Genomic DNA, 16,191 nt, shown 5'->3' with positions numbered 1-16,191 from the left:
GGCATCACCTCCCTGCCCCTGCCTGTGAGGTCCTGTCCCAGTTCGGGGTATGGTGTGACCGGTGGGGAGAGCAGGGAGTCCACGCACATCCTCCTGGCTGCTCCTCTGCCTCATGGCCTTGGGGCCTGGGAAGATAATTACACATAAATTTTGTCGCAAAATCTCCCCTTCAGCGAGGCAGGGGACAATAATTTGTCCCAGAGACCCCATGTAGTGAAGGAGCTTTTCTGGGCAACCCGACAGGGCTTGGAGGGTCTGGGAGGTGAGGGCTGGTGATGCCTCGAGCCCTGTTCTCCAGGAACACCCCTGGGGATGTGCCTGGGCTGGGGGAGCCACAGGGCTCTCAGGCTGGGCACTCAGCTCCAGCCGCTGAGAAAGGACAACCCACAGAGACATTTTCTTCTTCTTCAAAGGAATTCAGTGTTTGGCTGGAGCGTTCAAAGGAGATTTAAAAAGAGAAGATAAAAAAGAAAGTTAAAAGCTACCCAGTGAGGGGTGGAAGCGGGAACGTGGGGAGAGATCAGGGGCAGCGCCGGCAGCAAAGCAGTGGCAGGACACCGAGAGAGGATGAGGAGAGCCTTCATCCCCCAGCTGCCCAGCCAGGGCACTGATTCCCATCCTCCAGACCTGCAAGCTGGGTCTCGGCTCCCGGGGAGCCGCGGCTGTGCGGGAGCAGCGGGGCTGGGTGGCCGTGGGGGGAGCAGGGAGCCTGGGGCAGGGGTCCAGCAGCGTGGGAAGGGTGGGATGGAGCAGGGATGCCGAGCAAGACACCGGGAGGGAAAATGTTAATCAACTGCAGTGCCTCCCTGAAAGGAGCCAAATGTAAATGAGATAATTAAGCTATTATTTAAAGCCGGGAGACGGTGGGGACAGGCCCGGGGTGGCCGGACTGCATTTTAATCAGCTGCCTGGCTGGGGCTGGGGAGCCCGTGCTGGTGGTGCCCCTGCCTCTGCATCCCTGCCTGATTACCTGCCTCTGATTCCCTGCCTCTGCATCCCTGCCTCTGCATCCCTGCCTGATTCCCTGCCTCTGCATCCCTGCCTGATTCCCTGCCTCTGATTCCCTGCCTCTTATTCCCTGCCTCTGATTCCCTGCCTCTTATTCCCTGCCTCTGCATCCCTGCCTCTTATTCCCTGCCTCTGCATCCCTGCCTCTTATTCCCTGCCTCTTATTCCCTGCCTCTGCATCCCTGCCTCTGCATCCGTGCCTTGGCTGCCTGGCTCCTGGGTTATGGACCAGCCCCTCTGTGAGCTGCCCTCAGCCTCTGTCCCCACTGCCCAGCCACTGCCATCCCGTGTCTCCAGGTGTCCTGCCAGGTCAGGGGACAAGGGGTTCAAGTGTGGGGGTATCTACACCCGTGTTACCACCTTTCTGTGGGGTTTTGTTTAGGCTGCAGGAGCCCTTCCAGTGCCTCAGTTTACCTGCTTTCGCTGTTTTGGATATTAAAAGTTTGTAATAAGAATAAACAGTGCTGGTGAGGATAAATCCACCCGAGGAAAAGCAGAATTTGAATGCTCCAGTGGTGCTGGCCAGACTTGTTTTTGGGAGCCTTTTTAAACTGTCTTGTTACCAGGTGACCAGAAGAAGTCTAAGCAATTGCCCTGCGGCTCACTTTCCCCACCTCTGGAAGCAGCGCTGAGGTTCAGGGATGCTCTCAGCACAGTGGGGAGCTCCAAGGTCACTTGTGAGCTGCCACGAGCCAGCAAATGGGGCAGAACAGAATTTTCTTCCCGCATTTCTTTGTTTTGGTCAGGGATGGAAAAGAAAACAATGTCCAAAGCCATCAACAGCCAGGGGTGTAAAGTAATTTTATTCTATGTCATCAGGACCATCCTTGCTGGTGGTGGAAGATCTGACTCCTGGAAGCAGAGACTTCTGAGCAGCAATGAGAAGATGGGTGGTTGTTCACTCCTTTTCTCATATATCAGCTGGGATCTAGGTGAAACACAGTTAGTAGGGGCCAGGTTCAAAGGAAACCTGAGGAGATGTCTGTTCCATGGAGCATCCTTAAGGAGAGCTCCACGCTGCAGGGGGAGTGGGTGCTCCCAGTTCCTAAAGGAGGTGTGAGAGTTCAAAGACACCAGGAAAAAGCCCATGGAGATCTCTTAAGGAGAAAGGCAGCACCTCTCTAGCTCAGAAAACTCTGCTCCATGAAGGTCTGGAGATCAGGGGAGCAAGCAAATGTTACACATGCCAACCACATTTGAAATGGTTCCCCAGGCACCTGGCACTGGTGGAAAAGGGGGAGCAGGGTAGATGGATGCCTTGTGCATCTCTACAACACAGCCCTTGCCTTTCGAGAGGCTTTCTTACTGTATGGTTAAATGGTAAATTAAAAGCCTGATCCAGAGTGGCTTTCAAGTGCCTTGCTCTTATTTAGGTACCTCATTCCTGCAATTTCCATTCCTTCACAGAACCGGGCCCTTAAATCCTGAAGACACTTCAGAAAATGCTATCCAGCATCCCATCTCAGCAAAAGATTATTGCAGCCAGTCCACAGAGCTCTGAGCATTCTGGCAGTGGTGGCAGCTGACTCCTGGCCCTGTGTGGGCCGGTGCTGTGCCCTGTCCCCCTGGGGCTGCCCGTGCTGCTGGCAGGACGCTGTGGAAGGAGCTGGTTTTTCCCAAGCACTCTGCTGGGGAGCACCCACCTGAGCATGAGCCCAGCCTCCCACTGCCCTATTTGCCCAAAGCAGCAGGGTTTTTTCCCTCCTCTCCACCCAGGCAGCCAGGCTGCAGCTGCCTCCCCTCTCCTGGGCCTGGGTAGGGACTTCAGGTGCAGCTGGACCATAAATTCCTGGCACCAGCAGCGCTTCGGTGGTGCTGCAGCTTTATTTGCACAGTCACCATGTGCACGGGCAGCTATGGCCTTTGCCCACTAGAGAATGGGTTTGCACCCTGGTGTCTCCATTTCCCTCCCCCAGCTCCCAGGGGAGGCGAGTGCCATCAGCTCTGCCAGGGGGTGTGACCACGGAGTGTGTCCATGCTCTGATCGATCCCCGAGTGTCCCCAGGGCTCAGATCTCAGTGGCCCTGGGCAAGATCTCACAGGCTGATCCTGGCAGCTGTGCTGGAGGTGCTTTATAGCTCCAAAATAATTTGAGGAATGAAGAAAGCAAATTCCCTGTGATTTATCCAACCAGTCCCAGAGTGATGAGGAGGAGTCTGGGGTCGCACATGGCACAGGGGTTGCAGTGCCTCAGTCTGAACTGGCCATTGGATGGTGTGAAAAGAGAATACAGGAGGTAAAATGTGTGGCTCTTGATTTGCCATAGGAAACAATTTGTATTTCTGTTTCCTTCTGCCTGCTATTCACAGGCAAGACAAATTTAGCCAAAGCACCTTTCTCTGAGCTCTGAGATTTACTGCCCTGTGACTCAACTTCCCCAACTGTGATCTAGGGAGAACAATCCTTTCTTCCCAGTCAGCAGGGTGTGAAGCTTTGTGCACCTCCTCCTTGAGGCAAAGCTCTGTCCAGAGCACCCAGATGGGAAAGAACTCTGCACCTGTATGTCTTTAATCCCAATTCCAGGACTGGCAAGTATGTCATAAGAACATGCAGTTGCACGTGCTGGGGACAAGAGAAGATGCTGATGGCACAGCCCCTCTGGAGAGCACAAACACAGCCTGGTGCCTTCATTCCCTGGGCTCAGCAAAGGCCCAAGCAGTGAACTCATGGATTCATTAAGGTTGCAAAAGCCCCTAGGATCATCAAATCCAGCCATTCACCCAGCAGTGTCAAGGCCACCACCAAACCATGTCCCCAAGTGCTGCATCTGTGCATTTTTTGCACATTTTCAGGCATGGTGACTCCACCATTTCCCAGGTCAGCCTGTTCTAGCGCCTGAAAACCCTTTCAGTGGATCCCAGGGTGGAATGGGATGCTGAAGGACATGCTGTAGATCTCAGGGGAAGCTTGGCAGTGTCTTTGTCTCTCTGGCTGTGCAGGAGCAACCCAGGGTGGGCAACCTTCATTTCTAGAGGTCCCCGTGCAGATATCTTGGGGTGGCAGAGGTGACTCCTCACTTTATTGTGCCTGTATTGAGCAGAGGAGTGAAGTGACCTCTCCTGAAGCTCAACACCATCCTGGAGAGCTTTTTCACAACATCTCCTTGGGGGTGGAATGTGGCTGTGAGGTGGCCAGGGCCGAGCGGGACTTGGTGGCACTGCCAGGCTGGATTCATGCTGGGAGGGGCAAAGCTTGGTGCCACAGCCTGCAGTGCTGGCACAGCTTAAGAGGCTCCCAGCAAAGCTACTGGCACGAATGGCCCCTGGTCTGGGCAGTGTGCTGGGGGGCTGGGGGGGCTTTCACAGCCTGCACAGCGATTCCAGGCAAATCCGTCTCAGGATGAGACAAAATTAAATAAAAAACCGACTCAGTGCCCCGAGCACGTGTGAAGTTGTTTTCTCAAGGGTTTGTCCAAATGCTGAAGTTCCCATTCTCCCAGCAGGAAGAGGAGAGAAAAAAACCCAGGCACAAAAGCCTTGGGAGCAGTCACTGGCTGGCGTGGGTGGGAAGGGGGCCAGGCTGGGCACTGTGTGGTGGCAGTAATTTTCCACACGCGGTGCATTAGGTGAGACTCTCGGTCAGGAGTGAATTCTGGTTTTTTTCCCCTTCTTCCTCACCTCCAGAGACTGGTGTTGGATGGGAGCCCGGGAGAGGCGAGATAAAGGTCTTCTCTATCAGACAGCTGTTGAAAGATCTCAAATGAAGAGGCAGGCATAGCTCAGGAGCCATTCAAGGCAGCAAATGTGAAGGGTAAACTGCAAAGCAGGTACTGTTTGTTGCCTTGAGAGGCCTTTGAAGACACATCCTCTCCTGGCTGGGCAGCTCTCCTGACCCCCATCTGCCCGGGGCTCTCCAAGGCTCGGTGAGCTGCTGCCCTGGTGGGTTTGCTCTGCAGCTGCCTCGCCAGCTAGATCTGGGAGAGCAGCATTTCACATCCTTCAGGAGTTAGGAAAGGGGTAATCATCCACTGGGCTGAGGAAACCCCCAAATCTCCCTTCAACCCTCCTGCAGCCCTCAGGTAGGGATGGGGTAACATCAACTGGGTGAGGGAACCTCGGACTCTCCCTCCATCCCTCCTGCAGCCCCCAGGGCTGGGGGCTGCCCCGGGGGACGTGCAGCAGAACCCAGCTCATCACCCAGGCTCAGTGGCAGCCAGCCCTGACCCCGTCCCGTGTCTGAGGCTGGACACGTCCCGGAGCCTGCCCGACTGCCCTCCCCGAGCTGTTCCTGCCCCTCCTGCTGCGCCCGGGTCGGGCGCGGGGCACGCCCGTGGTCCTGGCCGTGGTGCTGTTGCCACGCTGCGGTGTGTCACGAATCTAATCAGATCTCACGCTCCAGGGAGCAATTCGCCTCACCACGGGAAAGCGGAGCCGCCTGCGCCGGGCCTCGCACGTGGCTCCCGCCCGCGGCGCCGCGCCCAGCGGGGCTCCCAGGGCACGGCCGGGGACACTGGGCCAGCACAGGCTGGGCTGGAGCTGCTCCAAGCAGGAGGCACGGCTGGGCCACCCATCCCATCCCATCCCATCCCGTCCCATCCCATCCCATCCCGTCCCGTCCCGTCCCGTCCCGTCCCGTCCCGTCCCGTCCCATCCCATCCCATCCCATCCCATCCCATCCCTTCTGTTTTATTCTGTCCCATCCTTCCCCTTCTGTTGTGTCCCTCCTGATCCCATCCCAGCCAGCCCCATTCTCTTTGTTCAGTCCCAATGGTCCTCTCCCATGGCATCCCACATTCCTGGCCATACCATGCTTGTCCTGTCCAATCCTATCCTCCCTCTGGCAACAGCTCTGTCACTGTCTGCATCTCCCAGTGACCAGCCTTGTGCAATCCTCTGGCCCTGACCAGTCCCCCTCAGTCACCCGTTTCTCTCCCATCCCAACCCCATTCCTGTTGGGTGCATGTCCCACCAGCCATGCTAGAGGCAGGAGTGGCAGAGCAGAGCCAGGACACTGTCCCTGGTCTGTCACAGCTCACATCCACTCTCATGTTGGGAATGAAGGCTGCCAGGGGGACAGCCAGGATCCAACGTCTGATCTGTCATGACCCAAAGGCAACAGCTGGAGCTGTGTCTGTGGAACTTTAGGTTGGATGCCAGGAAAAGGTTCTCCCTCCAGAGGGTGGTCGGGCACTGCCCAGGCTCCCCAGGGAATGGTTATGGCTTCCAGAGCTCAAGAAGCCTTTGGACAATTCTCTCAGGCACAAGGTGGGATTGTTGGATTGTCCTGTGCAGGGACAGGAATTGGACTCAATGGTCATTGTGGTCCTTTCCAGCTCAGGATATTCCATGTTTCTATGACCTCAGGGTGAACCACTCCCAGAGTACGTCTGGCATGAATCCCACTTTTCTCTGCAGCTCCCGTCCCACGTCTGCCTCCTCCTTGGGTCATTTCGCATGTACCCAACACAAGTCATGGACAAATGTCCAACAGAGGCTGATTTGCCTCAAATTAAATGGCCAGGGTCTGATTGTGAACTGCTTGGAGTGCAGTCCCAGCCCTGGAGAAGTTGGAGACTGCTCCCTTGTAGGTGCTGGGCTGCCTTTGGGGATTTTGCAGTTACTGAGAGAAAGGATCCAGAGCTGCCCTTGACTCAGCCATTTTACAGCATCTCCTGAGCTCAGTGAAGCTGGCACTAAACCCCAGTCGCTTTGATCATGACAAATAGGAGCTGGAGAGCCAAATCCAGTGGAGTCACTGCCTGTCTGTGGAGCTGCTGCTTTTCCTGGTTTCAGATGTCGATTTGGTGTGTGGCTGGTGGCTCTGCCACCCACACTGTTAGGGCCAGGATGATGCTCTGTGAATCCAGAGGAGCCTTGGGATGCTGGTGAGACTGGTCCTGCCCATGTCTTCAGTCGCCTCTGTGGAAGGAGCTGGCCTGGGGCATGCTGAGGATTGGTGTATGGGACTCCTCTGGTGTTAACTGATGGCAGGGCTTGTGCTTTTCACTCACTGATTGTGTCGTCCTGGGCAGGAGGACACACTGGGGTGGGTAATTGTGTGTGGGGGTCAAAGAGTTGCTGTCCTGGTTTTCTGGGTGGGGATGGGTGCCCAAGTTTCTGTGAGGGCACTGGTGGCCCAGGACATGCATCTTCTGGCCTCCTCAGATATGCTGGCCCCTTCAGAAGCTCAGCAGGCTTTGTGGCCGGGTGCAAGGCAGGGGACACTGTGTGGGGCTGGGAACCTCTGCTGAAGAATGGCCCAGGTATTTGTTTCCCAGCCCCTGGGCTGAAGGAGCCATCTCCAAGTGCATGGAGCTCTCCAGACACCAGCGTGAGGTCTGTACATCTTCTGGCAAGACAGACAAGCTGGGATGTCTGACTGGGGGGGTGCTGGCAATTCTGGGACCGTATGAACCCTGCTCCCACTGCACCAGCACAGCTGCGTCCCCAAAGAGCCACCCTCAGAGGGACAGCGGAGCGCCGGGCCCCGCGGGGCGAGCATCCGGCGCGGCGGCGGGATGCGGGGGGGAGGCAGCCAGCCGCCCCCCGCTCCCCCTGCGCCTCGCTCTACTTGCCGCGCTCCCCAAGCTCCCTTTCCTTCCCCTCCGCTGCCTTTTATGCAGCTCGCCCAAGGCTCCAGGGCCTGGGGATCTTTCCAGGCTTCCCCAGCTGGGGTTTGGCAGCTCTAATTTTAGGCACTTCGCAGTTTTGCTTTCTCGCTGCTCGGCTGAGGAAAAGCGCTTGTGCAGGGAGGCGAGCCCGGCCCTTCCCCACCGCTGCTGGCTTTTTCTTTGTCTCTCTTCCCGGCTCGCTCCTGCCTGGTGCCGGCTGCTCCGAGATGTCGGTGGACATTAATAAACCCCTTTTAAAAGCTGGAGCTCTTGCGGGAGTGCAGAGTGGGCTTGCACGTTGAGCCAGGGCCCCTCCAGACCTGCTGCTGCCCACGGTGATTGTCTCCAGACCGTGGTGTGACACCCCACTCCCCCATAAAATCACTGGGAGGGGCTCCAGTCCAGGCTGGGAGGCTGCAGGAGGAGAGCCCAGCCAAGGACATCAGGCTGGCCACGGTCACCCAGCACCTTTCAGTCCCAATGAATCTCTAGGAAGAAGCTAAGGAATGCTTTGATGCAGGAAACCCCAAAACTAAAATGGACCAAAAAAAGTGGTCAGATCAATGCATGCACAGAAAACCCAGCAAGAGCTAATCCAGCCCTCAGGTCCCTGTTGGCAGCCTGTTAGAGCTGCTGCAGGATATGACCCTGGAACTGGTCAGCCTGGGGCTGAGGCAGGACAGCTGGTGAGTTTTAATTCCAAATCCAAGCTAAGGACAGCCCTGTGGGACGCGGGATTTTGCCCAAAGTCCTCGTTATGCAATTTAGACACAAAAGTGGAGCATCCCCCTCCTCACATCCTCGGGGATAGTATCTTCTGGGGAAGACAAGGAGAATTTTTTCCCAAGGAAGCAAAAAATCAGGTGAGGAGGTGGCAGCAGCTGGGAAGGCAGGATGGGCTTACTGGGACGGATCCTTCCCATACGGGGGACGCACTTGGATTTTGTCCATTGTACCCAATGAGCTTTCGTCCTCCAAAGGGGAATGACTGGGGCTGGAGCTGCGTAACGGGATTGTGAGCTGCCTGCTCCTGAAAGGGCTCTGCATCCCCTAATCCATAAACCTGTTCATGGCACATGGCTAACTCAGGCAATTCCCGACACGTTTATGCTGCCGACACAATAACCGAGCCGTGGGTCCCAGCCGGGCTGGAGCCCCTGCCATGGACAGCGAGCTGCAAATCAGCCCTGAACGCTGTCCCGCAGCCGGGCTGCGGCCGGCACGGGCGGCAGGACCCGCCGGGGGCACGGGGTGCCCGCGTACCCTCCCTGCTGCCGGAGCCTCTCTGCTGCCCGCGGGAGCGGGCTGGCAGGGTCCCCAAGGCAGCACTGCCCTGCAGGCGATAGGGAGCTAAAATCCCCCCTCCCACGCTGGCATCCCTCTTGTCGCCGGTCCGCAGGACCCGAAAGCAGCGTTATCAGAGGGCCGCAGCGCCGGAGAGGGGCCCAGCTGGCTCCCCTCGCCCTCTGCGCTCCCCGGCGCTCACGTGGAGCGGTGGGTGGACGCGGCTCTGGCTCTGCTTCGCTGCCAGATTATTTCTGGGCACCGCCACAGCCGGGCGCGGCGGGGAGTGCGCGGCTGCGAGCCGTGCCGGGGGTGCCGCGGGGGCGCGGCCGTGCCGGCAGCTGCGGGCCGGCTCCTCCCGCCGTGCGCTCCCGGCACCCTGTCCCCGCGGGGCTGCCCGGGCCGCCGCTCGGCACCGCCGGCACCGCCGTCCTGCCCCTCCTCGCCGCCGGCTGCGGGCGCGGTGCGTCATCCGCCGCTCCGCTAATTCGGGGGCAACGATTCGGCGGATCACGCCGAGCGCCGCGCCGGGGCCCCCGCGCTCCCTCCCCGGCCCAGATGCCCCCTCCCACCTGGCCCGCTCCCCCTGCTCCTGTATCCAAGGAGAGGGAAGCGGGGCTCTGACGCCGGGCTCGCACCGCCGCTAATCACTCCGGGCCCCCCTCGCTCCGCCGGCACGGCCGCGCTGACCCCGAGCACGCAGGGTCAGGGAGCCGCGGCGCTGCGGGGCCGGGCGCGCCTGTCACGTCCCCTCGGCGGACACGGTGCAGCTGCCGCTCGCCGGCAGCCGCGGGGGCTGCTCCGGGCCGGCCGCGCTCCCCGGGGCGGAGCGGCTCCGCAGACACCCCAGTGCCGGTGGGCTCCTCGGGGGATGGAAGCCAGGCACAGCACGGGGTTTGGCCCAGGGGAAAGGGGCGAGGGGCTGTGCCTGCTCCAGGGTCTCCTCTCCGTGTCCCGCACAAGGGCTGGGGAGCATCTGTCGGGATGAAGCACGCACCCGGCAGGATGGAGAGGGATCGCCGTGCTCAGAGGAGCTGTGCGCTCCCTGGGAGGGGCGAGGCGGGCGCCCACCCGGCGCTGGCTGCACGGCGCTTCTGTGGGATGCCCAGGCGGGGTGCGCGGATGGGGTCCCGTGCCCTTTGGAGAAGATGCCTGTGTGGGAGTTTGCCTCGGGGTGAGCTGCTCAAGCAGAGCTTTTCCTCCTCGAAACCCCCACGCTCTGTGCTCCCGACTCGGCTGGCGAGCTGTTGGTGCCGGCAGAGGCGGCGCAAGGGCAGTGGCGGGGGGGCATTGTCCCCAGGTGGGCACAGAGCTGCGTGTCCCCGGGCTGTGCGTGCGAGGCTGTGCTGGGCGCCGGAGCTCACAGTCACACACACACAGCGAGCAATGAATCCCACCAGCACGCCTGCAAGCTGGGCTTGATTTTCGTAACCTTCCTCACTCAGACTGGATCTCGAGTCATCCTGCATGGATGGACATGGGAAAGCCCGCTCGTGTGGACGAGCACGCTTTGTGAGGTTATGTATCCCCATCCTTACTTCCAGGTGGGGGCAGGATCACAGGAGACAGAAAGGAAGGAGAGGGCTTGGAGGCATTGATATTCCTGGTGGGACCTCAAGAAACATCCCTAAAGCATCCACAGTCCCTGAGGAGACAGGTGGGGGGACGCACATCCCCTTTTCTCCAACACACTGGGGATGCAGCACCTTCTCCACGGCGTAAAATGGAGCAGGATGCCGAGGGAAGAAGGCCTTTGAACAGTCAATTTCCATCGCTGAAAGCTGACAAGTTTAAAACAGCTAATGTGCCCCGCAAGATGAGGCCTTGGGAGATTTACAGCTCTCCTCGGCTGACTGCTCCCATACGGTGTGTATGTCAGCCAGGGAGCCTTTTAAAGAACCAAGATAAAGCTGCAGCGGGGCCGCACTGCCCACCAAATGGATGGCAGAGAGACAGGAAAGGAAGGAGAGAGCTTGCTCTGTGTGTTTTTTTCCCATCAGGCAGGTGCTGAGCTCATGTCCCCTCCTGCAGCCACCACCATGGAGTTACTGCAGGTCAAGGTCATAGCAGACCTCTTGGAGCAAAATTTGCCTAAACTGGTGCAGGAGGAGGTTTGTAAAATTGAGTAGGACCCACCTGGGGTGGGTGTCAGCAGACATGGAGGTGGCACTGTCTCTCAGGAGTTGTTGTAGGGTGCCCATGGAGTGAGGAAGCCCTGGGGGATGGGCAGGACCCAGCCTGAGCCCTCTGCTGCGGGCTGGAGCTGGTGCTGGACTGGGTGGGATGGTGGGGAGCAGCCTCCTGGGTGGGTCGAGTGAGAATGTTGGGATTTAGCAGGACCCCAGCTGGGGTCAGCATCCCTTGGAGAGCTCACACAGCATTCAGGAGCTGCTGTGAAGTCCCTGAGTGCTGCTGCCTGTCAGCTTCCTGTGCCACATCAAAGCCCAGCTGGGATGCTGGGTGCTCCCCAGGGCAGTCGGATCCTCATTGTGACCTCTCTGTCCCTCTGCTGCAGCCAGCAGCACTGTGTGCATGAGCAGACCCATGACCAGCATGGAGCTCTGTGCAGTGTCAGCTGGCCAGGACTGTGGCCAGGGGTCCTGGGGCACAGGGGTGACATGGGACCTGCTGCCCATCCCCGGCATCCATGTGGTGCTGGCAGCATGGGAGCCATGCCCACTGCCACCCTCTGCCTGCTCTGCCTGGCACAGACCTCAGCACAGGATGTCAGGAGGCAATTCACCTTCCTCAAGGTCACCAGGAGCACCAGGCTGGAGGCATCATGTCCTGAGAGCACCTCTGCCTCACGCAGAGGCACGGCACTGCTGGGATGGCAGTGATCCCCATTTCCCAGACTGGCCAGGCTGCTGCCCTGGCACCCCCACATCTGCTGGGCTAACAGTGCTTACCGTGCTCTCCACAGCCAGCTGGGCCTTTGTGTGTGGAGCAAAGCTGCAGCCACCTCAGCAGGCTGCTACTGCTCAAGACAGGCAGGGCCAGAGATCCTAAATCCACTAAACCCACACCAACCCATCCAGGCAGACTATTTTTTCCTCCCTGTGCTGCTGTCAGCCAGGTCAGTCCTGAAGGGACACACTTGGCTCTGCACGATGCTTCCTGCAGACACCTCTGAGCTGTGGATACCCAGGATTGCTGCTGGGGCTGGAGGTTTGGGTAAGGAGATCTTCCCACAGCCTGAGGGTGATTTTCCTTTGTTCCCAACCCCTCAAAAGCTGGCTGGATGGTGAACAAATATTCAGTGTGACCCTGCCCTGTTGAGGCTGGGAAAAGTTCTCCAGGCTAGTTTGGGGCTCAGTGGCAGCACAGGGACTGCCAGCTGTGATACTCAGGAGTGGCAGAGCAGCTGTGGCTGCCCTGGCATGGGAGACACCAGCCAGGCTGGGGGAAGCATTGCTGTGATGCCCATCAGCCTCCTCATCCTACCCAGGGGAAACAGGGCAGGGGAGGAGAGTCTCTTGCAGGATGTTCAGCAATGGGGCACCTGGAAATGCCCTCTGTTGTTTCTGCCTGTTCAGCTTTGCTACCCCAGACACCAGGTGACCCTCAGCTCCTCTGGACTGGAAGGAATTTTCCATCCCAACGCCTAACTGATGCTGCTCCTGGCAGTGGGGCTGGGGTGTGAGGGCTGGTGGCAGCACCCTGCGGCCTCAGTGCCGTGGTACTTCCTGGCCTCGATGCACCAGGAGCTGGAGAAGCAGCCCCAGCCTGGCACCAGCACCTGGCACATCCCTGGCTCCTGCAGTTGCTGATGCAGAGGAGCAGGATGAGCTGGATTCACTGGGGAGGACAAAGCTATATTAGGTCCTCTCTGTTCCTTTCCCTCACAGCAGCAGCCACAGTGGTGGACCCTGAACAACACCCAGGCCAGTCTCCAGCCCTGAGCGGGGAGAGGAAATATCCTCACTGTCCTGAGATGTTTGAGCGTGCCTCCTCTGACCCCTCTGCCCTCCTGGGAGCAAGGGGCCCTTTGCCCACTTGGGGGAAGAGGTAGCTGCTCCTGGTGCTGGCTGACGCCTGTGCTGGATGCTGGGGATGAGGATGGGACACCCTGCAGAGGGTTCAGGGACACAGCCCACCCCTGCCTGGCCCAGGGAGTGTCCCATGGCTCCGTTCAGGGCAGTGCCCAGGTTCCACGTGGGTCCCTGCTGTCCCCTGGGCTCCGGCGCGGGGGGAAGGAGCCTCCCCTTATCTCCCTTCCCTTTGTGCAAACACACGAGCCCGCCTGGAGCCGCCGTGCGATGCCGCCAGCCGGAAAGCCGCAAAGGCGGGGAGGTTGCCCAGCTTCTGTCTCCTTCCCAGCAGGTGTGGCTGGCCCTGCCAGGCAGATGGCTCCGCGCCTGGCAGAGACGAGCGGCGGCGCCAGGAGCAGCTGGCTCCATCCGCAGCCGGGCCAAGAGCGGAGACGCTGAGCAGCGCGGGCAGCTCGCGGCAGGAGAGCGAGGCAGTGACCTCCCTGCCAGGCTCAGCCTGTGCCGGGCACCCCCGGGCTCTGCACTCACCTGGGGGTGCTGCCAGCTCCTGAACCCCACGGGGATCCAGGGAGAGGTGTTGGCAGGGATCAGCAGTGCCCTGGAGCGGACAGGTGTCTCTTGGGGACAAAGATGTAGGATGCAAGGGATGGAGGATCCAAAGGTGCGGGAACCTCCAGGGCACTTTTGCTCCGGTGAGATCTGCCAGTCAGACATCGGGGCCTCTCCTGCACCCTGGAGCAGCTGGGGCTTGGAGCTGAAGAGCCCCAGGGTGGCCCCTGCTCTGAGCCATCAGCCCCCATCCCAGTTTTTCTCCTTGCTGCCTGGGCTAACGATCCGCTGGGCAATCAACAGACCAGTTGGAAACCCTGTTAGAGCCTGGCCAGGCACTGCCTTGTTATTTCTATCCAGCCAAGTGGGGGAAACAGCCCTGTTTCATCCACTGACAGTCACTGTGCTGTTGTGCAGCTCCTGGCACAGCAGGACAGGCTGAACCAACCCTCAAAAATCAGAATGGAGACAGGAAAATGCCGCTCCCCCCTCCAGGCTGTTCTCTACTGCAGAAGGAGAGCAGCCCATGGATTTTTCATGATGGCAGCAATAAGGGGACTGCAGAGGCTCTTGTGCTGTGCTGGCCAGCCATGCCCATGAGGGATCAGCACAGCGGCCTCACGCTGCACAGCGCAGCCTCATTTGCTGTGCAGTTATTAATTCCTCGGTTTGCCTGGCTCTGAGTGGAGGCAGAGAGCAGAAGCAAATGGAACCCACCAGGACTGATGGCCCAGGAGCTCAGAGCAGGTCCTGAGCCTGGCATTAAGGGCTGGAAGAAGCTGTTCCTGGGACCTGTCTTCCCAAGGGGCAGAGGAGAGATGGAGAAGGGATGGTCCATGGGAGCAAAGCCTCTGGGCAGGCTGCTCCCATCATCCAGACTGCTCCATCCTCATCTTGCAGCGGTGCTGGAAGTGGAAGTTTTGAAGTCATGCACAGAGCTGTTTGCTTGGTATTTCCTGCCCCCGAGAACAGGAAGCAGCAGCAAAGCCCAGGAGGGAGCTGCTCTCGGGAGAATTCCAGCCTGACACATTTTGATCCCTGCCTGCAGGAAAGGGGGAAAGCTCCATGCTCTTTCCCTCATCCCTGTGCCCAGTGCTGGGAGCTGATGGGCCCAGGCTGAGGCCAGCTTGGATATGGATTGCACAGAAACGTGGCAGCTGGAATGATTTTCCATTTCCCTCTCCCTCGTACCACTCTGACCTGGACCTTGTTTGTTCAGGCTCTAGGACAGGCAGGGAAACGCTGGCTCGTGAGCTGCAGTGTGAGAAATGTCTGCAGTGGTGGGTGCATGTCCACCCAGCTGTCCCATGGCTGTGCTGCTCTCCAGGGACTGTCCTCTTGGCCCCGTTAGCTGCAGGTCCACTCTTATCTCCCCTTCCCTGCCAGATCTGGGGCAGCATTTCATCACCCTCCCAAAACCCCTCCTGTTTTTGAGGACCCGGTCCATGCTGGGAGCCACCAGCCCTGCTCAGAGGCTCCCTCAGTCCACCAGGGCTTGAATGCAAAGCCTGAGGTTGTCCCCTGCCCTGTGTCACCTGGATGAGCGAGGTCCCTGCCACAGGCCTGTGTTCCTCTCTGCAGTGCTGCTGGTGATGGCCAGGGAAGGGCAGGCTGGGCTGGTGCCCGGTGCCAGGCGAGGGCTCTGCCACGGCAGGAGTCGCTCCCATCAGGACTGCAGCGTCTGTTGCTGGCAGATCATGGCAGCAGCCTCCGAGGAACGTGAACAGCACATTATTAACAATCTTTTAAAGAGCTGCCAGTGCGTCCCAGGTCCCTGTTTATTTCTGCATATGGCCTGTCCCCTGCTGAATGCAGCATTCATAGGAGGTGTCACCTCAGCTTAAGGGGGCCTATTACTTACCCCAATCAAACTCCTGTAGTAGGTGATTCCTCCTCTGGCCAAGGACAAAATCCCACAGGAGGAGTTTATCCTCCCTTTAAATCATCCCTGCTTTTGTTTTCTTCCTCCTGCGGTGTGCATTTTTGCAGAGTGGATGTTGGATCGAGGGTGTCCAAGCTGGAACACACTGGCCTCTGGATCTGCTCCCAAATCACGATCTGCACGGATGCTGGGGCTGCTGCTGTGGCACTGCCCTGGCTGTGCCCTGCCATGGAGAAATCTGGGGATGCACTGGCTGGAAGGACATGGCTGGGGAGCAGGGACATGCCCAGAGAGAGATTGCATTCCGGGCCAAGGTGGCTGGCACAGAGAGGGCAGGTGAAGCTAGAGAAACCTAGAGGAGAGGAGACTGAGCTCAGACCTCCCCAGGGGCTGCAGCTCCTCCTGAGGGGCAGCTCCAATCTCTGCTCCCTGGGACCAGGGAACTGTCCACAGGAAAAGTTCTCAAGGGAATGGCTGGAGCTGTGTCAGGGGATTTAGTGTGGGTATCAGGAAAAGGTTTTTCCCCAGAGGGTGGTGGGACACTGCCCAGGCTCCCCAGGGAATGGTCACAGCCCCAGGGCTGCCAGATCTCAAGGAGCATTTGAGCAATGCTCTCAGGTACAGGGTGGGATTGTTGGGGTGTCTGTGCAGCACCAGGAGTTCGACTCAATGATCCTGATCCTGGTTCCTTCCAGCTCAGGATATTCCATGATTCTAAGTTTCCATCCTCAGCTTAGCACAGGTCCACCGCAGTGGCTGTGCCCAGCTGTAAGGGTGCTCCAGACCCTGCCTGGAGGATGCTGAGCTCACTGTGCAAAAAGCAGAGATTCCATTCTGTGGTCACAGAGGCACCAGCTGGAACCCAGACCAAGAGCTCAGGGTCTCCTTTCTTACTTATGTCAACACCAGCCATGGGACAAGACACA

Source organism: Lonchura striata, chromosome 13 (genome assembly GCF_050655825.1).
Source record: "Lonchura striata isolate lonStrDom1 chromosome 13, ASM5065582v1, whole genome shotgun sequence".
Taxonomy (NCBI): Eukaryota; Metazoa; Chordata; class Aves; order Passeriformes; family Estrildidae; genus Lonchura; species Lonchura striata.
This window is presented reverse-complemented; position numbering follows the sequence as displayed.